This window comes from Pieris napi (genome assembly GCF_905475465.1).
Source record: "Pieris napi chromosome W unlocalized genomic scaffold, ilPieNapi1.2 SUPER_W_unloc_1, whole genome shotgun sequence".
NCBI lineage: Eukaryota > Metazoa > Arthropoda > Insecta > Lepidoptera > Pieridae > Pieris > Pieris napi.
In genome coordinates, this window is record NW_025920860.1 from 846,785 (window position 1) to 869,389 (window position 22,605).

At 35.1% G+C, this 22,605-nt stretch overlaps 1 long non-coding RNA gene across 1 annotated transcript; it reads right to left on the reverse strand.

The window, feature by feature from the left end:
• Positions 1-12,442: 12,442 nt before the first annotated feature.
• On the reverse strand, positions 12,443-14,900 carry LOC125062941. Its single transcript, XR_007119429.1, has 2 exons — positions 14,562-14,900; positions 12,443-13,252 (listed from the first exon to the last, which is right to left on the reverse strand). It is a non-coding gene; the product is annotated as an uncharacterized LOC125062941 (long non-coding RNA).
• Positions 14,901-22,605: the final 7,705 nt, after the last annotated feature.

Consider the following 22,605-nt stretch of genomic DNA (forward strand, 5'->3'; position numbering starts at 1 on the left):
TTAAAATTTAGGAGAATGCGTTTTTCGAGGCAGTTTTTGCCGCGCACCACTTTGTAGAACCAGCTACCCACTGGAGTATTTCCGAACTAATTCGACTTAGGGTTCTTCAAGTAAAGAGCGTACCAATTCTTAAAAAGCCGGCAACGCACTCGCGAGCCCTCTGGCATTGAGTGTCCATGGGCGGCGGTATCACTTAACGTCAGATGAGCCTCCTGCCCGTTTGCCCCTGTTCTATAAAAAAAAATTAGACCATTGCCATTACGCTGTTTCCTTTTTGTGAAGGTTTGATGCTTGCCTAATTGTGTTGTTAAAATTAAAATAATTTTTCAGCTGAGTAACATTTTAGACTTATATACTCTTTTGTATTTATTGTCTGTCCAAATACCCAGATATTGTTTCCAAATTTTATTTTTATAAATAATCTTTGCACAAAGACACAATTTAACATTACGGATCTTGCCTTACTTAAGATTAATAAGTAATTTAAAACTAACCTAAATTACTAGAAAGGATATAACATAAGAAAGTGTCCAATAACACTACTTACAATCTCTATTACCACTTAAGACTAACGTGCACTAATAATAATGTTTGATTTGATTGACGTATTTCAATAATTTATTCATTAAATCGTTTTGAAATTTTGCAGCGTATTGTGAATGTTTAAACGATTATAGTTATATGTTCAATAAATAGATGTCGCCTGTGGTTGCTTGAATCGCGGTATGTTTAAATTATTATAGTTTTATGTTGAACCAATAGATGTCGCCTGTGGTTCCTTGAATCGCGGTATCGTTATGATTTAAACATAGTATAAGTATCTCAATTGTTTTTGTATTAAATTGTCTCAACCTTGGAATTGGTTTTATTTGTTCATGGTCATTCGTAGCCGGATACAGCAGTGATTGGAAACCCTAGTGTATAAAAAGTGTAAAATAAGTGATTGTGGTGTGTGTAAGTGTAAAGGTGACTAAAACTGTAAGTACTTTAAAACTTTGCCTAACAAATTGGAAGTCTAATAACGCAAGTAAAATAACTTAGAAAAATTAAGGCAAAAGTGGTTAACCACGGGGAATCCATGCCCGATTTTGCCTAAGTCGAAATTATTAGGTACACCAAACACTTAGAAAAATTTGCGATTTGGAACTTGGAAATTTTACAAGTGTAACTTAGAAAAATCACAATGGAATCACTTGTAAGAGTACAGAAAGATATTAACAAAACATTAAAAAGGGCTTATACAAATTTTAAGAAAACACCAAAAGATAGAATTACAGGAAGTTATTTGGAAACCAGATTGGAACAATTAGAAAAACAATGGTCAACATTTGAAGAGACACACAATAAATTAATATGTAACTATGGTGAGGAAGATTATGATGAATCGGAGTACAGTTTGAAAGATGTATATGGAGAGACGGAAGATTTATATAGTGAATACAAAATTGATATAAAGGAAAAACTTACTAAATTTAAAAATAGCCCTATAGTTACGAGTGATGTAGTAAGCAACATTAACAGTGAAGTAAAATTACCTAGAATAACAATACCTACTTTTTCTGGCCACTATTCACAATGGATCACGTTTCGTGACCTGTTTAAGTCATTGATACACAGCAACAAATCGTTGCAAGCAGTCCAAAAGTTGCATTACCTAAAAAGTTACCTGACCGGTGAAGCCGAGCAGTTACTACGACATTTGCCGGTTACAAGTGAAAATTATGAACTATGTTGGAGTATGTTAGAACAACGTTTTAATAATAAGAAATTTATTACAAATAGTATTTTAAAAAGATTTTTTTCTCAAAAGAATATTGTTTCCGAATCTTCAAATGCTGTTAAAGAATTACTAGACACCACAAATGAATGTTTAAATGCATTGAAAAATATAGGAATAGTAACTGACAATTGGGATGTTATTGTTTTATATATTTTAAGTTCAAAATTAGATACTAAGTCTAGAGAGTTATGGGAAACTAAAATTTGTAATTTAACAGATGAATTGCCAACATTAAATCAGTTTTTTGAATTTTTAGAGCAAAGGTTTAGGTCACTTGAATTTTTAATAAACAAACCAGTCAAAAGCACTCAATCTCATCATGTAACTTTTAAGGAAAAATCAAATTGTGTCTTTTGTTCAGATAGTACGCATAAAATAGGAAATTGTAAGAAATTTGCTAAGGGTAACCTTAAAACACGTCGTGAGTTTGTTCAAAGTTCCGCCTTATGCTTTAACTGTTTAGGTGCTAATCATTCGGTTGAGGCGTGTCGTTTGTCCACCAGGTGTAAGATTTGCAAACGAAAACACCATTCACTTTTGCATTACAACGCTAGTGTATCAACAGATAATGTATCAGCTAACAACCAATCACCAGAAGATATCAATGTTGTTGCAACGGCAACAACATCGAGACCAGACGAGACCAACATTGAAAATATTACCACTTGTTTTACTAATACCAGAAAACAAGTTCTATTGGCAACAGCCCTCGTAAGGGCCAACAATAATTCTGGATCAAGTATGACACTGCGAGCCTTATTAGATCAGGGCTCACAGGCTTCATTTATTACGGAGTCTGCAGTCCAGTTGCTGGGGCTAAAGAAAATCAAAAGCAACAGTGTCATATCTGGAGTTGGAGGTGACGGCAATGCCCCACTTGATTCCAAATATGTAGTGCAGATTAATCTGCAATCAATTCAAGATGAATCATTTACTATTTGTGTAACAGCTCATGTTCTTAAAAAACTAACTTCATTCCTCCCTGTAAAGGAATTCGTTGTCCATCTGTGGCCAAATCTACCAAGGATGAAGTTAGCAGATCCAAATTTTAACAAACCAAGTCATATTGATATGTTGCTTGGTGCTGATGTCTATTGTCAAATCATAGCTGAGGGTCTAATGAGAGGACCACCAGGAACACCAATAGCTCAGAACACTAGGCTAGGTTGGATCTTATCTGGAAAAATTGAGAACGATCATCACGACCAACATGGTTTGGGTTGCGAAAACATATTAACAATGCACACTCAAATTAACAATGATGATTTTAACCTTAAACAATTTTGGGAACTTGAGTCTGATAACTTTAACCTTAAAAGAACTCACCTCACTCATGAAGAACAAAGATGTGAAGACATCTATAAAGAAACCACGAAGCGAGATCCATCAGGAAGTTATATCGTTAAACTCCCATTCAGAGATGTCGATCCGAGCTGCAAATATGGTAATTCACGTGAGATAGCAATTAAACGATTCTTAATGTTAGAAAAGCGTTTATTGAAATCACCAGATTTAAAGAAATCATATACAGATGTAATATCAGAGTATTTGAAGTTGGGACATATGGAGTTAGTACCTATAGAAGAAATTGACAAAAAAGAAACGGTTTACTTACCTCATCACGCGGTCGTTAGAGCTGATAAATCGACGACTAAACTCAGAGTTGTTTTCGATGCATCCTGTCGAGACCAGAACGGTGTATCACTGAATAGTGATTTGATGGTCGGACCGGCGCTACAGCCTGACTTACGTCACATTGTTTTAAGATGGAGGCTACATCCTATTTGTCTGGTTGCCGACATAATCAAAATGTACCGTCAAGTTAGGGTAACAAGAGAAGATGTAGACTATCAACGTTTAGTGTGGCGCACAGACACTACAGAAGATTTACAGCATCTTCGCCTTTTACGTGTCACTTTTGGCACTGCGTCTGCTCCTTACCTTGCAGTTCGAACTCTGCAGCAGATAGCACACGATGAAGGAGGAGAGTATCCCGTCGCATCTGAAAAAATCTTAAAGGATTTTTACATGGATGATTTGCTTACTGGGTGTGAATCAGTTTCAGAAGGAAAGCAATTATTTAACGATATTACCAATCTACTAAAGACAGGCGGCTTCGAACTCCAAAAGTGGTCAAGCAATGATGAAAATCTGCTAAAGGAAATAAATAAAGAAGGTTTAGACTTAGATATTAATGTAGAACTGAAATCAAATGAAATAGTTAAAATTTTAGGACTTACCTGGAACCGACGAAATGACGACTTCGAATACTCCGTGCAACTACCTCCAATCAGCATACCTGTAACAAAAAGAAAGGTTATATCGGATATTGCAAGGCTATACGACCCAATGGGATGGATAGCTCCAGCAATTGTGAAAGCAAAAATATTAATACAAAAATTGTGGCTTTCAGGCATCGGATGGGATCAAGAATTACCAAATAATTTACTTGATTATTGGATTACTTACCGTGAGGAACTCCTGGAACTTACCAAATTTCGACTCCCACGCTGGATAAGTACTAAAGCAGATGTCACACTGGAGCTCCATGGGTTTAGCGATGCTTCAAATGAAGCTTATGCTGCTGTAATTTATGTTCGGGTAGTTGATGGCTCTGGAAATGTTCATGTCCATCTGATAACGTCTAAAACAAGGGTAGCACCAATCAAACAAGTTAGTATTCCAAGGCTCGAACTGTGTGGAGCTGTTTTACTGGCCAAGTTGTTACAAGAAGTTGCAGAAGTTCTGCACGTACCAAAGGATAAACTTCACGCTTGGACTGATTCCACGGTTGTGCTAGCTTGGTTAAGTAGCCATCCCAGTCGATGGAAAACTTTCATTGCTAATCGTGTTTCGGAGATTTTAGACATTTTAGACGCAACTCAGTGGTCACATGTTTCATCTACCGACAATCCAGCAGATTGTGCCTCTCGGGGAGTGACACCATCAGCTTTAGTAAACATGGAAATGTGGAGAACTGGTTCCCCCTGGCTACAAAATAAAGTTATCAATTACGAAAGGAAACCCATACCAGACACTAATTTAGAAGAAAAAGGTGTGAAGGCATGCCATGTGGTGGATAGTAGTCAAAACATTTTTTGGACAAATTTTTCGACTTTAAGGAAATCATTGAGAGTATTTGCTTACTGTAGAAGGTTTATAAACAAATTAAAGCGACCTGAAGAGAGTTTTCCTATATGTTTAACTAATAAAGAACTAAATCAAGCATTACATATTATTATAAAAGCATGTCAGAATGAGTACTTTTTTCTGGAAATCAATGATTTAAGAAATAATAAACCAATTTATAAGAAAAGTAAACTTACCGTATTGACTCCTTTTCTGGATCGTGAAAGTATCATGCGAGTTGGTGGTCGTCTTGAAAGAGCTGACTTCAACATAGACAAAAAACATCCAGTGATTTTGCCGTCAAAATCACATCTTACCGACTTGATCATAGCGGACGCCCATGAAAAAACTTTGCATGGCGGGCCGCAATTAATGATAAACTATATTCGGTCCAAATACTGGATTTTAGATATTAAAACTCGTACAAAGTTATTCGTTCGAAATTGTGTTCGATGTGTACGATACGCTGCACAAGCAAGAGACCAACTTATGGGACAGTTACCTCCTTCACGTGTAACTCCAATTCGTCCTTTTCATCGAAGCGGCCTGGATTATGCGGGTCCTATTTTAATAAGAACATCCAAAGGTAGAGGCCATCGAGCATACAAAGGATATGTATGTTTGTTTGTGTGTATGGCAACTAGAGCAGTACATTTGGAGGTTGCAAGCGACCTTACAGCGCAAGGATTTTTGGCCGCATTCAAGCGTTTCGTGGCCAGACGTGGGCATTGCGCTGACTTATACAGTGATAGTGGTACAAATTTTGTAGGTGCCGCACGCGAACTCAAAACATTGTGGTCCCAAGAAAAGTCATCATTGGCAATAGAAATTGCTGAGAGTTTGGCAACAAATGGAACAACATGGCATTTTATTCCACCTCATGCTCCACATTTCGGTGGATTATGGGAGGCTGGAATAAAATCCACCAAACACCACCTAAAACGAGTGATAGGTACTCAGACGTTGACCTTTGAAGAGATGAGCACTCTTCTGTACCAAATAGAAGCCTGTCTCAATTCCAGACCATTGTCACAATTAAGTGTGAACTCACAAGATCCTACACCTCTTACTCCAGGACATTTTCTTGTCGGCGAGCCATTGGTTTTGGTGCCGGACAGCAATTATGAAACCTCATCGGTTTCATCACTAAAGCGCTGGCAGCTAACGCAACAGTTGCTGCAGTATTTTTGGCGTAGGTGGTCAAATGAATATCTCACGCAGTTCATGCAACGTTACAAATGGGCACATCAAAAACCAGAACCGAATGTTGGTGATATTGTTTTAGTTCCAGAGGATAATCTTCCTCCAGCAAAATGGTTATTAGGGATTATAACGGATAAACATGCAGGTTCGGACAATATTACGAGGGTTGTTAGTCTTAAATGTAAGGATGTTATCGTTAAGCGTCCTATAACCAAATTATGTATATTGCCTGTGACGAAGTAAGATATTTGGGTAAATCTGATGTTGTTGTTTTTTATTTTTTATTTTTTCTGTTGTTGTATAATATAATAGGTATGTTGTCGCTTCTAGCTACTGTGAAAGGCTTGTACGAACTTTTTAAACTCTATTACAGTCCACTACGATTACTTGTTTACAGTTTATTCACGGTGGGCGGAAGTGATGTACATTCTGTCCATGGTGGGCGGTATGTTTAAACGATTATAGTTATATGTTCAATAAATAGATGTCGCCTGTGGTTGCTTGAATCGCGGTATGTTTAAATTATTATAGTTTTATGTTGAACCAATAGATGTCGCCTGTGGTTCCTTGAATCGCGGTATCGTTATGATTTAAACATAGTATAAGTATCTCAATTGTTTTTGTATTAAATTGTCTCAACCCTGGGATTGGTTTTATTTGTTCAGTGAATAAATAATGATTGCTCTAAAACTACGCAGGAAACATATACCTGAACAATCCATATTTAACATTGACTTGTTAAAACGACCAAATAACATAGCAACGATATTTATCATTTGTGCTCTGATGCGCGTACGCAACGGAAATCGACACCCCTCGAAAGGTAGTTTGATAAAAAAATATTGTTTGTAGTTTATTTTATTTTTATTTATTCACACTTATTAAAAAAGCAAATAACATAATACATAAAAATTATAAGGGATGCAACTGATAGTTGATATAAATTAATTTCAATTAACTACAGTGACTCCATATCATTCTGTTTTCTAATACAAGGACTATAAACCATAATTATAGTTAATTAAGCTATGTTATAAAATATTGTTAAAACTTATATGTTCGAATTTTAAAAATTGTGTTTACCGTCAAAATAAAAATTTATTTATATTTTGATTATACTTTGCCGGAGCTGGTCACCATACAAAAAGCTTTGACAAGTTAAATATGAATGCTTTTAAAGCTAGAATGCGTAACTTTTTTTCAAAAAAATAAATAAAATTTAAAAATGGAACTCGATAAAAAATTTACAATAGCATATTCCTCATAACGCATTCCTTTTATCGCGCCAGAATCGTTGATCAAAGCGGTGCCTTCGAATCATAGGCTGCCCTGTAATTATGCGAGGTACGCCGAAGGGTTAAGGGTGTGGACAAACAATTATCGTCCGCCCCCGCACTGTTCCCACGGGATGGTAAATTGTTGGGTACATAGTGATGTGTGACTTTACACCTCGTGTTGCAGCTGATTTTCCAATGTCGAATTTTACCTGTCATTGATGAAAAGTTTGCAGTTTTAATTAAAATTTACCTTGCTGAATTTCATAGTAAATAGTGAGTTTAAAAGGGACGGTGTCATCTACTAACAGTATTTGATATTTTGCTTATACGGCGTCATTATTTTGTTTCTTCTGTTCCAATTTCAAATTTTACCTGTCAGAAGGTGTTAAAGTTTAGATATTATTACCTCGAATTTCACGCCTAAAATTCTCGCAAATCGAATTTTGCAAAAACTTATAATACATAATTTTGCTTTTAACCTTTTGAGATTTATCACGATAACGATAATTTAAATACCCATTGTATGGAGCTATAAGAAAAATCATTAATTATTTAAATAATAATTTATGTTTTATATTTTCCTTTTTAAATTAAGCATTAATTTATAAGTGATTTTATATGGAGTAAAGGATGTATCAAATATATTTTTAGCACAACTAAATTGTATAGAATTATGTAAATGTAATTTTCGAATCTAACAAGAAACGACAAAGACACAATCTCTGTTTTGCAATATAGTTACTGACATCTCAATGTAATGGAGCGCTACCGAATGATACGAAAATATCATTTACCAATACAACGAGTATTCCCAAACGTATATACATTGCCGGCAAACGGCACGTCCAATATCCTATCGCCACTAAGACCCGGTAATGGTTCTTGAGAAGCGATAAACGATCTTTTAGTATCATCTTACGTAGCGTGGTACAGGGTTTTATTTGTTCAGACCGTGAGAAACTACGACCTGCATGAGCGTGACATTGGATGCTTTTTCTAGTGATTTTTTACAAAGCCAAGATGCGCTCCGTGATCGTGACAATGCAGTTTCGATTATTTGCTTGAAGTATGTAAATACTACGACGACCCTAGCAATTTAACGCGTTTAAAATTGTACTGGTTAATATAGCGTTCTTACGTCGGATTTTTATGGTAAAGTAGATGCAACAGGTTCATTATTGTATTTAAAAAAAAATATGTTTATTATGGAATATAAGATACAGGTATCACTTATTGTACGTCATTAAACATGTATCGGTAGACATTCCTACTCATCGCCAAAGAAGACAGAGGGTGTAGGCCGAGAGAAAAAGCCGGCGTAAAAAACTATCGGTACTCTTTGCTTTGGACGATATCATAAATTTGTTTGTATATTTATTTTAATCATCACACTTTTTTCTTCTGATTAAGCAGATACCATGGATCTCCACTTGCTACGGTCCCGGCATACCTCTCTCTCGCTTTATCCACTTTCATGACATTCACCATGCATGCTCGTGGGTGACTTTTTACTTGTCCCTTCTCATTAAAAAGTTACAGCGATTTTTTTGATTAAAGAATTCCGAAATATTATTACATAGGAAATCAAATTTAATTATCTTTATTTAAGCATAACATACACAGACAGTAACAAATATTAAAATTATATTTATCATTTCGTCTATTGCTAAAATTTAAATGTCTTATATATATATACTAGCGACCCGCCCCGGCTTCGCACGGGTGCAATGCTGATACTAAATACACTACAGAAAAACTGTGAACGTTGTATATAAAAACATAGCGGCCCGCTCCGGCTTCGCACGGGTATAAAATATATAGCCTATGTGATTAAAATCGATCCGTTATAGATCGAGTAGTTTTGATTTATTCATTACTGCTCGTGGCCCGCACGCGTTAAATTTGGAGTAAAACAATCCCCCTTTCCCTATACCATGAAGATTTTCTGCTATCTTTGGAATATCTAAATTCATAAACTAAATTTTTACTTATTTACTTTTTAGATTTTTAACTATTTATTTTATTTTTACAACATATTACAGAATGTCTTTATAAACAACGTTCACAGCTTTCTTGTCATTAGACAATACAAACATGTTTTCTCTGGAGGTCACTCTTGAAAGAGCGACATACAGTTGTCCATGTGAAAAACAGTCAACGCTCAAATCTAAGCCGTTGAAGGTTTGACCCTGCGATTTATTAATGGTCATTGCAAAAGATGTCTTTACCGGAAACTGTAAACGTTTAAATTGGAAGGGTAAATCCGATGGTATCAGAGGGATTCGGGGAATCAATACATCTTCTCCGGTACCACATCCTGTGAGTATTGTGCACTCTATTATGAAAGTTTTCAATGATTTTACCAGCAAACGCGTGCCATTGCAAAGTTTAGGTGGATTCAGGTTTCTTAATAAAATAACAGGACAACCTACTTTCAACACCATTTTGTGAGGAGGGAGTCCAGACGGGTTCAAAGAATTTAGAAATTCTGTAGGAAAATGAACAGCTTCTTCCAAATCGAGAACAGTATCGACCGAGTTGTATATTTTCGTCGGCGCATCAATCTTTGAAAGAATCAAGTTATTTACTTTATCTACTTGTTCGTTAGTTGGTGACAGAATCGCTCTTTCTTTAAACCAAGATATTGTCTTATAACTTATGTTATCAATGTCAGGATAGACATTGTTGACTAACTATTGGATGTTGTCTATCAAAGGTTTTCTAGGTCAATCCTTCCCTCACTTTGTGTTAACTCTCCATTGCCAACTTTTAGCAGCATCTCTGGAAATAGCCTGTTCTCACGTGAAGATGACGAAACCCTCATATTAGTTTTAAGCTCTAATTTATTGACATGTGGCCAAAGGTTGAATCTTTTTAGTCAAGCATACATTTCGTCAGCACGTGTTCCTCGAGTCACAACTGGTAGGATTTGACGGGAATCTCCTGAGAATAGAATTGTACATCCACCCATAGGTGAATTTTTGTTGCACAAATCGCGCATTGTCCTATCCAGTGCTTCCACAGACGTCTTGTTTGACATGGTAGCTTCGTCCCAGACTATTAATGAGCAGTCACGCATCAATTTTCCTGTATTGCTCTGTTTAGAAACACTACAGACTCTGTTATTATCATCGGTGGCGTTTTTCAGCGGGAGCTTGAATGTGGAGTGTGCGGTTCGGCCTCCTTCCAAAAGCGTAGCGGCAATGCCGGATGACGCAACAGCTAACGCAATTTTTGCGATAGATCTCACTTTTTTTAAAAGCAGATTGATTAAAAATGTTTTTCCTGTACCTCCTGGGGCATCAAGGAAAAACAATTTCCCTTCATTGTTATCAATTGTTGATAGTAATGCAGTGAATACTTTTTTCTGATCGATGTTTAATCGTGGCTCATCTTGAGCTATATTTTGTAAAAGTCTCGTTTGATCGTATGATGTTTCTCACGCTCTACTGAAGATTCTCTCTCTCTCTCAGCTCTATATCTATCCCGAGCCTGACTGAGGCGAGCCTCACGTTCCGTTGACGATTCTTCATCTCTTGCTGAACGTACTCTTCTGGCATTCACTGTACTACGACCTATGTTCGAACGACGACGTCTTCCAGACATGACTTTATAATTTCTGTACAAAATTTACTCAGTTCTATATGTATGATTACCTATGCACAAATTGCCATATTATTAGTATGTGCCGCAGTAAAAAATATCTAAATTATTACCATTTAGAAACAAAAGATAATCAACAATCATAAAAAGAAAAGATACCTATTCTATTCAGTTCTTTTTTTTTACTGAAATACCTCAACTTAAACAACGATTTTAATTAAATTAAAAGTACTTAAAAAATAATTTACTATTCGTGCGACTGAAAACAAAAGATAATCACCAATCATCAACAACAAAAGAGTTGTAGTAAGTACTTTTTCTGAACTTACATATCTCACCTTAAATCACGATTTTTGAAAATAATTTCCCTAATATTAAATTGATCTAACTGTAAATTTTAATCAAGATCTTAATAGAAAATTGCAATCCATAAATTATGGTTTTATTTAATCTAATATTATCTCACCTTATGTAGGTACTTATAATTACTATAAGTGCGATTTAAAAATTAACCTTAGAATAGAATATAATTTATATTTTAAAACTACTATCATACAATTATTTATCGTAACTTACTTATACTTATTACTGATACGTTGTCGCGCTGAAAAGCACGTTTTTATAATAAACGCGTCCGATCGCTGCTAAATTCAAAGTGCTATAGGGCAAAGGCCTCAGACGCGCTATTTATAGGCACGCTCTTGCCGCACCGGGCGGCCTGCCGGTACCGCCGCAAACGCTACGTCCCGCAATTTTTAAATCTGTAATATCTTCGAAAATATTCACTTAAATCATACGGTGTAAAGGGCCATATAGATCTATATTAAATGAACAATGTTTTCAAGGTATTTAATTGGTTAAGAATTAATGCTGTATTGGTTAAAATCGCTTCGAAAATTAGGGTGCTTACATAAAGAAACAGGTTTCCGGTACAGACAAATCTGTACGGGTCGGTACCGATCGGTACAGTGTTGACTCGCATAAAGAAACAGGTGAATCTGTCCTTAGTGACAATCATGGCCTCCAGTTCGTCGGACGAAGATTTTTTACTTTTAGAAAGTACTTACGTCAAATATAGAAAGAGAAGAACAGTTAGTGTATCTGATATTAACAGAAAAAGAACTAAATATGGAACATATTATCATTTATTCTTAAAAGATATAAAGGACGATGAAAAGGAGTTTTATGATTATACAAGGATGACTCAAGAAACATTTTACTACATATTAAATTTAATCGAACATCGCTTAATTAAGAAATGGTGTAACTGGCATGTTCAACCAATTTCACCTGAAGAAAGACTCGTTATCACTATTAGGTAAGTAATGAATAATATTTATTAGTATAAAAATATGCGTAATATAGGTACTGGGTGGTATAATTTCAAAATGAAATGTCTTCTATACCGCTTATAATCGGGGTGTCCACAGCCAATGTTCAAAAAAATTCCTTGACCTTTATTCATTCAGTAGGCTAGTATGTTTTATTTGTAAGTAGTTTTAATCACAATGAAAAATATATTCTTCTGTGGCTAATTGGTTGCTTATAACAGCAATATTGTCACTCGAAGTTTGTGGAAGAGTTATTTCGTTGCAGGTCTCTGGAGTACTATTACGGGAAACATTACTTAAATGAGAGTAGTTTGACATCGAACTAGGGTTACCATATTGCAAAGATTGGTACGCGAACTCGTCGACGACGCTTTGAATGCGGTTTCTAAAAGAAAGTAGCATGTGCTGTGGAATTTTTTCAATGTGTGGTATGAGGCTTTTAAAAAATAAAATATGTTCGTTGTCTGCATCTGTTGTTCTATTCTGTCGGGATTTTTCCTTATCTTGTAAAAATTTAAGTTTTTGATGCTCAATGTCCAATAATTTGTCATTGATTGTTCTCTTCGGCCTTTTCAAAGCGATTTTTGAAACAGGCATCGCAGGAGACACTGTTGGTTGGTCACTCGCATCATTATCTTCCATGTTGCTTGGTCCAGGTGAAAGAGAACAATCATGGTCATTTGTAGTTTGGGTGTATTCTGTTTCACTATCAAGGCTCACAGCACTATTTGAATGAGATCTTTGTCGCGTCAAACTTCCAGTGGTTAGCCGCGCCTTCACCATAGGTTTGAGAAAAAGTAAGGGTTTAAAATATGGCCATTTGGGATATACTGTAGTTGCCTCATCTCCAGAGCGAGAAGGTGAAATTTTTCCTAACTATACCGCAAATTGATCCCTTAGATATCTCCATCTTTTTCTTATTTTACTTTCTGAAACAAAAAAGTACTGATATGTAAAAACTTTTTCCTACAGAGGTCAAATACAATTTTATTGTTGTAAATATCAAGGTAAATAAATTTAAAAATACTTATTTCTTTCCAGTTCAATCAATTTAAAAATAATTATTTATTTAAATCCCAATTATCAGGTTGGGTCTTATACATATAGAACCCTGGCAAGAAATAAGTATTTTTAAATTAATTTAACCCGATGTTTACAACAACAAAATTATATTTGACCTCTGACTGTCTCATAAAATAATGAGCAGAATCATCCCTCCCACGATTTAGCGTTAATTTTTGCTTTTTTTACATCCTGTATTCAGGGTGTAATAGTTAAATGTGTTTTTATTTTCAGATATCTTGCAACTGGAGAATCATTCAAATCGCTTTAAAAAAATTTTCGTATAGGAGTAACAACATTAACAAAAATTATAGAAGAGACGGTTCTAGCAATATGGGAGGAACTGTATACCATACATATGCCTACACCCACCAGAGATATATTTTATTCAATATCTAATGATTTCAATAATATTTGGAATTTCCCTCACGTCATAGGTTGTATAGACGGTAAACATGTGCGCGTAATGTGCCCAAAAAAATCTGGATCTATGTTTTACAACTATAAAAAATATTTTTCTGTGGTACTGCAAGCAGTAGCCGATGCCAATTATAAATTTGTAATGGTAGAAGTCGGGGGCTATGGTAAACAGAGTGATGGCGGTACCTTTAGAGCATCAGATTTGTATCAGTTTCTAAATGAAAGAGAATTAGATATTCCATCGCCCGCTTATTTGCCTAATACCCAAGTCTCTGTTCCTTACGTATTTTTAGCTGATGAAGCGTATCCTTTAAAAACATATTTAATGAAACCCTTTGGGGGACGTGATTTAACAGTGGACCAACAAAATTTTAAGAGTCGCTTGTCCCGAGCGAGAAAAACAGTGGAATGTGCATTTGGTAGATTATACTCAAAGTGGCGTTTGTTATCTAAAAGCATCGAAACGGATATTCAACTAGCTGATAAGATCGTAAAAACTATGTGTTTGTTGCACAATATAATTATTGATAAAGAGGGTTTTGAGCGAAACTTGACTTCGGTAAATATTGTTAGACGAAGATGGCACAATCAAAGACTGAGTCCGCCTAGTAATGTTGCTACAAACGTCAGAAATAATTTTGTGCAATATTTCAAACATAATCACTTATTATATAATTAAATTGGGTAATACTTTATTATTAATATTTTATAACTACAAAAGTAAAATAAATCGAACTGATCATTGAATGTACTCACCATCCTGTTTCATTTCCAAACTGATCTCTTTCCAACACTTATCTGTAACATTTCTGTTGCTGTGGAACTTATGAGTTTTGTCCCATAAACATTGTTTATCAAACACTAAGGCTATCAAAACTTCGTTATCCAAATCCATTTTTAATATTATTAAACACACCCTACACCAGTAAATGCTTAAACCCGTATGGCACGGTCCAGGTAGTCGGCACCGACAAGTTACAACCTGTTTCTTTATAAGTGAGTGAATAGGATTATATTGAAATATTATACCTGCGCTGATCGGTACCGACCCGTACAGATTTGTCTGTACCGGAAACCTGTTTCTTTATGTAAGCACCCTTAGCCATTATTTGTCGTAAAAAGTAAATGACAAAAAAACGTTATTGTGGGTTATCCATAAGAGATAGACATATACCATCATGGACTTTTCTGTAGACCTTTTCAATGTGTACAATACTTAGTACATTATTTTGATAAAACTCGTAGGGTTTAGCCTGCGTTTGCAATGTAAGCGGAAAAAATGTAATTATTTACGACATCACATTAGAAACCTCAAAAATAACAATACTTCTCCAATATTTAATGGATGTTATTATACATATAAACCTTCCTCTTGAATCACTCTATCTATTAAAAAAAACCGCATCAAAATACGTTGTGTAGTTTCAAAGATTTAAGCGTACAAAGGGAAATAGGGACAGAGAAAGCGACTTTGTTTTATACTATGTAGTGATATTTACTAGCCGTTTCCCGCCAACTTCGCTGGGCGAATTAAAATAGGAAATAAATAAAATTTTATGTTTCATTATTTTATTTTTTTTCATATTTTTATTATTCTTCTTTTTAACTTCCCGCTAAGAAAATTGAAATATTTCGAAAATCGAGTTTTTAACAGATTCTTCAGACGGTTCTAGGAAGCCTCCCCGAATGTATCCGCGGTGAAGTCCGTATGTATAAATTTTCATAAAAGTAAAACAGCAAAAAAAACGTTAGAATTCGCAAAATAAATAGCCATAAACCATCTAGGAAAAATTTCGCATCGAATGGTGGTAGTTTCATGTCGATACGATCAGTATTATTATTTAGGCGTGATTGAGCCTCAAACGAAGACCATTTTCATTATATATATATATAGATTACACTTTCTCTATTACATAGGCTTATAGGGGCGCCCAATAGTTAAGGAATTGTTCCCCTATGATTTTTTCCGCATCCCTATTGTAATATGTCCTGTAATCCTGACGTAATAGGGAAGGAATAAAGAATGAATGATTGAACATTGGTATAATAGAGGCTTAGTAGGTCCTCAATTCCATATCCGGTTAGGTTTAAGGACAAATGTCTATTTAAGGCTTCAAAAATCGGGGTTTCACATCATCTTTTATACCTAAAACATATATGGTACCCGATTACTAGACTATGTCTGGACTATGCTTTATTGGGTGATAAGTATTCCTAATGGTTCTATTACTCGCCTTTTCTGACTAATTCCCTGATCTTCTGTGATTCTCTGATTTCCGATCTTCTGATTCTGGAGAACAAAAATTAGACTCATATGATTCTTGTTTTCCATATCCACTTACAAAATTAATTTTAATACATTATTTTCCAGCATATTTAGTATAATGACTTGTCTGCGTACTCGCCTCTGTCTCAGTTGTAAAACATTTAAAGTCGGATAATTAAAACAAATATATTTTCCAATAACAATACAATAGATATGAAAAATAATTGTAGACTATTTTAAAACTATCTTTATTTGACGCGTGTCAGTCGAGCCTCACATCCAACCTATAATTTGTGCCGCTATTAAAATTTCAAAGTTAACAACTTTTTGTTTTACGAGGCTATTTTCCCCGGGGCGTCTCATGAGGAATAATTTCCCAAGGTACCCTATTACGAACAAGACAGCTGCTAAAATCGTACAATTCTAATGCGATCGCAGTTCCTATAATCATATGTTTAAATTAAAATAATAAACAAATGAATAAAATTGATCCAGTCAATTTCATACTTTATTCTTTCATGAATTGGGAATTAAAACTCTTTTTTCAAGGTCACGTTTGTCGTACGTTAATAACCAAAGAACAACACAATTAAGGCAAACTTTACAGTATAATCAACTTATTGATTACACTGTTTTAAATAAAGTCATCATTCATCTTCCAGGCTATTATGAAACGCTCTGGGCACATACTTAGTTAGTAGGAAAGTACTATTATACTACTGCCAATAGCTGTCAGATATTTATAAGTCTAGACTTACTTGTTAAAAAAAATCTCAAAAAATCCTTAACGAATTTATTTATATAATATACATATAAGGTTGTATAAAAACTAAACGGTAAACAGAGTGCAATTGGATGATTTAGTTATGAATATATATATTTAGTTATGAATATTCACAAATATTATCCATAAACGTAAACACGTACAAAATTGAGCTCCGTAATTAAATAGTGAAAAGTGACAAAATACTGAACATACAACTACAATTCACCAATAAAGTTATAAGAAAAGTGCAAAGATAAGAAATACAGTTATAAAAACAGTGCGATTAAAAACTATATCGTAAAACAATCCCGAAACAACTTCTGATATCCCAGTAAAGTGAAAGTTCATAGTCCGCCATTACACAATTCAATCGTAATTCGCGTCTGACAACTGACATCTCATCTAGTACCAACCTACGCAGCAGTGCCGGGCAGTGTTGCAAGATTTAAAAAAATTACTAAAAGGTGTTACAATTTATTAATTCCACTTTTCCCTAAAATGGATAAAAATATCGAAATGCTTTGGGAAAAATTAGAGGAAAAATTAAACCAACAAACTCTAACTATAACATCAGCTGTAACCACAAACGTTATGGAAGCGATAAATGATAAGATGGATTCAATTATTCAAGAAAACAAAAAATTAAAAACTCAGATTGCAAAACTTGAACAAAAACTAGATCAAATGGAAATAGATAAAAGAAAAAAGAATTTGGTATTTTTTGGAGTTGAAGAAAAGGGAAAAAGGGAATCTGAACTGGTAGACTATATCAAAGAAATTATAACAGATACAGGTTTACATCTAGACAGCCAAGAAATAAGCAATGTTTACAGAATTGGAGCACAAACTAACAAGAATCGGCCAGTTGTCGTTTCCTTGTCGACAAATTGGAAAAAACATTTGATACTTAAAAATAAATCCAGCCTTCCATCTGGGATCTATGTAAAAGAAGACTACCCGAAACACATATTAGAAACCCGAAAGCAACTGCAACCAAAAGTAGAGGAAGAAAGAAACAAGGGTAACTTTGCATATATCAAATATGATAAGCTAATCGTTAAGAAACCAAATGATCCAGGCCGTGAAAAAAGGAAGCGGGAACAGAGTGGCTCGCCGATATCACCTACACAAAAGAGGTCAAACCCTAACAAAGCAACGATGCCAACTGCAACGAATACAAAGGATGTAATAAAACCTAATTTATTAAATTATATAGCAAGGGGAAGGTCTAGCTCACTTTCAGAGGTATCAAAAAACAACTAACTGCCCCCGACAACCGGAACAAAAACAATGCTAACTGTAGATCAACACCAACAAAGGACAACGAAAGAAAACATGCACCAACCACCCCAAGCCGGCTGGTCACCGTGGGGCTCAGCGACTACTACCCTCCAAATTCACGATTCTTAACAAATACAATCAATTTCAACAGATCTCACCCACCACATCACATCTCTCCCGCAACAGAAAATTCCCATATATTTATTTGTACATTTAACGCGAGATCCCTATCATCAGACGAAAAACTCCTAGAATTTAAAGAAAGTGTTGCTTCAATAAGGTATGACATTATTGGCTTATCAGAAATAAGAAGAGAAGGATATAACATTGAACAGGATAGTGAACATATATTTTGTTACTTCGGTGAAAGAAAGGGACACTTAGGCGTAGGGTTCCTCTTAAAGAAAAGACTCAAGCAATACATTGAGAGTTTTATTGGTGTATCAGAACGAATCTGCATTTTAAATTTAAGAATAATAAATTTAGATATGTCCATTATCCAAGTCCATGCACCCACTTCCGAAGCAAGCGACAATGAGTTAGAAAAATTCTATGAACAAGTACGTAATGCTATGAAGCACTGCAACAAGCAGTTTATATTAGCAGGTGACTTTAATGCTAGAATAGGAAAAAGGTTGCCTGGTGAAGAAAGAGTAATGGGTGCAAATTGCTTTGGTAAACGGGATCAAAGAGGAGATCTGCTCCTGCAATTTTGCCGTGAAAACGACTTAAAGATAATAAACACCCAATTTACAAAGAAGATAAAAAACCTATGGACCTGGCTTTCCCCCAAAAAGCGAAGAAGTCAAATCGACTATATATTAACAAATGACATGCGACATATACAAAACATTGAAGTGGTGCACAATCTATCTTTTGCCAGCGATCACAGTCTTGTAAGATGCACATATATAGTAAAAGACCTAAAAAAGAGTCGAGTAAAATATAAAAATAGTGCATACTCTTATCTTAAATCCCCAGAAGACGAAGAGTCATATTTAAAAGCCTTAGAAACCAAAATAAAAGACATAAAAGATATTGATGAAGGCAACGTAAACAAATATTATGACCAAATTAAGACGTCACTAACGGGAAGCATAAGAGCCGTTACATTAAAAACTAAAAATAGATATAATCGAAAAGGCTATATTATCTCAAATCACATAAAGGATCTGATATCCAGAAGAAACGAGTTGACACATAAAACACATTTAAGCAGCGTAGAAAAGAAGGAACGAACATATCTGTATAAAAATATACATAAAATGATTAAACAAGACAATAAAAAACATAGATTACAAGTACTAGAGAAATTTCTAACAGAATCAAGGAGTATAAAAAAAGGTTTTAGAGCACTTAACAGAACCAAACAATGGATACCTCGAATAAAAACCAGTTCATCATCGACAACATACTCTAGATCCAAAATAATTGAGGTAGCTTCTAAATTCTACAAGGAGTTATATGGCCCTAATAATAATATAAATAATAATACAGAAAATTTCAAAATCCATCACAACAACTTATCGACTGAAAGATTTTCAACTTATGAAGTTATCAAAGCTATGGAACAATTAAAGAAAGACAAAAGCTGTGGACCAGATGGCATAACAAATGAAGCTATAAAAGTTGGAAGATTTTTGTTAGCAACCCCCATAACAAGGCTTTTTAATATGGTTATGGATTCACGAAAAATACCCAGAGAATGGGCACGGTCTGACATAATTTTACTATATAAAAAAGGGGACCCGACTGATGTGGGCAACTACCGCCCGATAAGCTTGCAACCAAGTATGTACAAATTGTTCGCTTCCTGTCTAGAACGACGCTTGTCAAATTATACCGAAGAATATCAACCAGTAGAACAAGCTGGTTTTAGAAGAGGCTTCTCTACCATAGATCATATTCATACCTTAGACATGATTATAGAAAAATATATCGACCAAAACTGTCCCCTATACCTAGGTTTCGTTGATTACGCCAAAGCTTTTGACACCATATCTCACAAAAGCATGTGGCAAGCTCTTGGCGAATGTAATGTTCCTTATGAAATAATAGAACTCATACAAAATATATACCAGCAAAGCGTAAGCCGCGTGAAGTTAGACAGAATTGGCCCAGAAATAAAAATATGCAGAGGCGTAAGACAAGGCGATCCTTTGTCACCTAGAATATTTGTAACGGTTCTACAGAGCGTAATGAAAACCCTTCAATGGGAGAAAAAAGGGTTAGAAATAAATGGTCAGTATCTAAGCAACTTGAGATTCGCCGACGATATAGTTATCTTCTCAAACAGTGCGACGCAGCTACAAGACATGCTTAACGAATTAGTCTGCGCAAGTAAAAACATTGGCCTAGAAATGAATACCTCCAAAACTAAAGTTATGACTAACAGCAAAGAACGACCAATTTTTGTCAACGCCACGTCTCTTGAATATGTACAAAACTACATTTACCTAGGAAAACAAATATCGTTTAGTCAAAACCGACATGTGGATGAAACAAACAGACGTGTAAACCTAGCATGGAACAAATATTGGGCTTTAAAAGAAGTACTGAAATCCAACCATAACTTAACTATAAAAAGAACAGTCATGGATACATGCATACTTCCATGTTTGTCATACGGATGCCAAACCTGGATTTTTAACAAGGCGTTAATAAGGAAGATTGGAGTATGCCAAAGGGCTATGGAGCGCTCCATTCTAAACTTGAAGCTTAGAGACAAAATAAAGAACAAGATGATACGAAGTCGTACAAAAATAAAGGATGTTGTAACTTATACAAAAAGGCTAAAATGGAAATGGGCCGGTCACATTGGCCGCCTTTGTGATGGCAGATGGGTCAAAAAGACCCTTACTTGGAAAGGCCCAGTGGGAAGAAGAAAGAGAGGATGCCCACCGAAAACTTGGGAAGATGATATAAAAGGGATAGCGGGAAAAAACTGGAAAACTGTCGCATCAGATAGGGATAAGTGGAAGAATCTGGAGGAGGCCTTCACTCCATCAGAGGTCGAGTACTAGTGTAAAACTTAAAAGATATGGACTTACTGTAGTTATAGTGTACTCGAATAAAGGCTATTTTTATTTTATTTTATTTTATTTATATATAGCTATAGTATCACAGAAATCAAAAATAAATCAGTGGCGCTACAACCTCTTTAGGTCTGGCCTCAGATTTCCGAATCTGTTTCAAGGTCATTTGTCCATTAATAGGCAAATAGGTGATCATCCTCCTGTGCCTGACACACGCCGTCGACTATTATATCGGCTGGCCCTTAGACTCATCTAAGGGCCAGCCGATATACTCACAATGTTTTCCTTCACCGTTCGAGCGAATGTTAAATACGCACATAGGAAGAAAGTCCATTGGTGTACAGCCGGAAATTGAACTTACGACCTCAGGGATGAGAGTCGCACGCTGAAGCCACTAGGCCAACACTGCCCTAGCATCATAGTGTTAGGGCTAGTTGATCTAGTTCTTAGGGTAGGAAATTAAACACTCCAATGATGACTTGATTAACTATATTTCACACACTGACCCTACGTAAAATGTATAAACTCCAATTTGAACAAAGGAATTGCCTGTGCGCATGTGTTACAAGCTCTTTTATCATCTAGTCCCCACTCTGACTCGACCTTCCCACTTCGGGCAGTTATTCGAGTAAAATCGTAACAATTCGTAAATAACCGAACGAGTCAAATGAGTAATTATTGCACATGCGCACTTGTAGCAAAAGAATATGTTTCATAAATTATTTAGAATATAATTAAATAAATAATAAAAGCTAACAGTCGGCCTTTCCTGACAATGTTTGCGTCTCGCAAAAAAGAAAAAAAACAAAAACAAAAACAATGCTTTGTAAATTACAACTCCAAACAGAAACAAAATTAATTCTATGTATCTTTTAACTTTCATTCTTGAATTACATCTCTTTAGTTAAATTGAACCTTAATTCATTTTGATCTCACACATTGTTTATGTCTATTTATAATGGAATAAAATATACAGGTATCACCTATTTCACGTCATTAAATATGTATCGGTAGAAATCCCTATTCATCGGCAAAGAAGACATGGGGTGTAGGCCGAGAGAAAAAGCCGGCGTAAAAAACTCTCGGTACTCTTTTTAAATATCAAGTCATCAATAATTAACAATAGTCTTACATATCCAAATCTACTGTGACCTCTTCACATTCACAATAGTCTTACATATCCAAATCTACTGTGACCTCTTTACATTCACAATAGTCCTACATATCCAAATCTACTGTGACCTCTTCATATTCACAATAGTCTTACATATCCAAATCTACTGTGACCTCTTCACATTCACAATAGTCTTACATATCCAAACCTACTGTGACCTCTTTAAATTCACAATAGTCTTACATACATACATAACTAAATCTTTTGAGATCTCTTTATATTCACAACATATTTTACATAACTAAATCTGTTTTATCTCTTTATAAAATAAAGTTCAC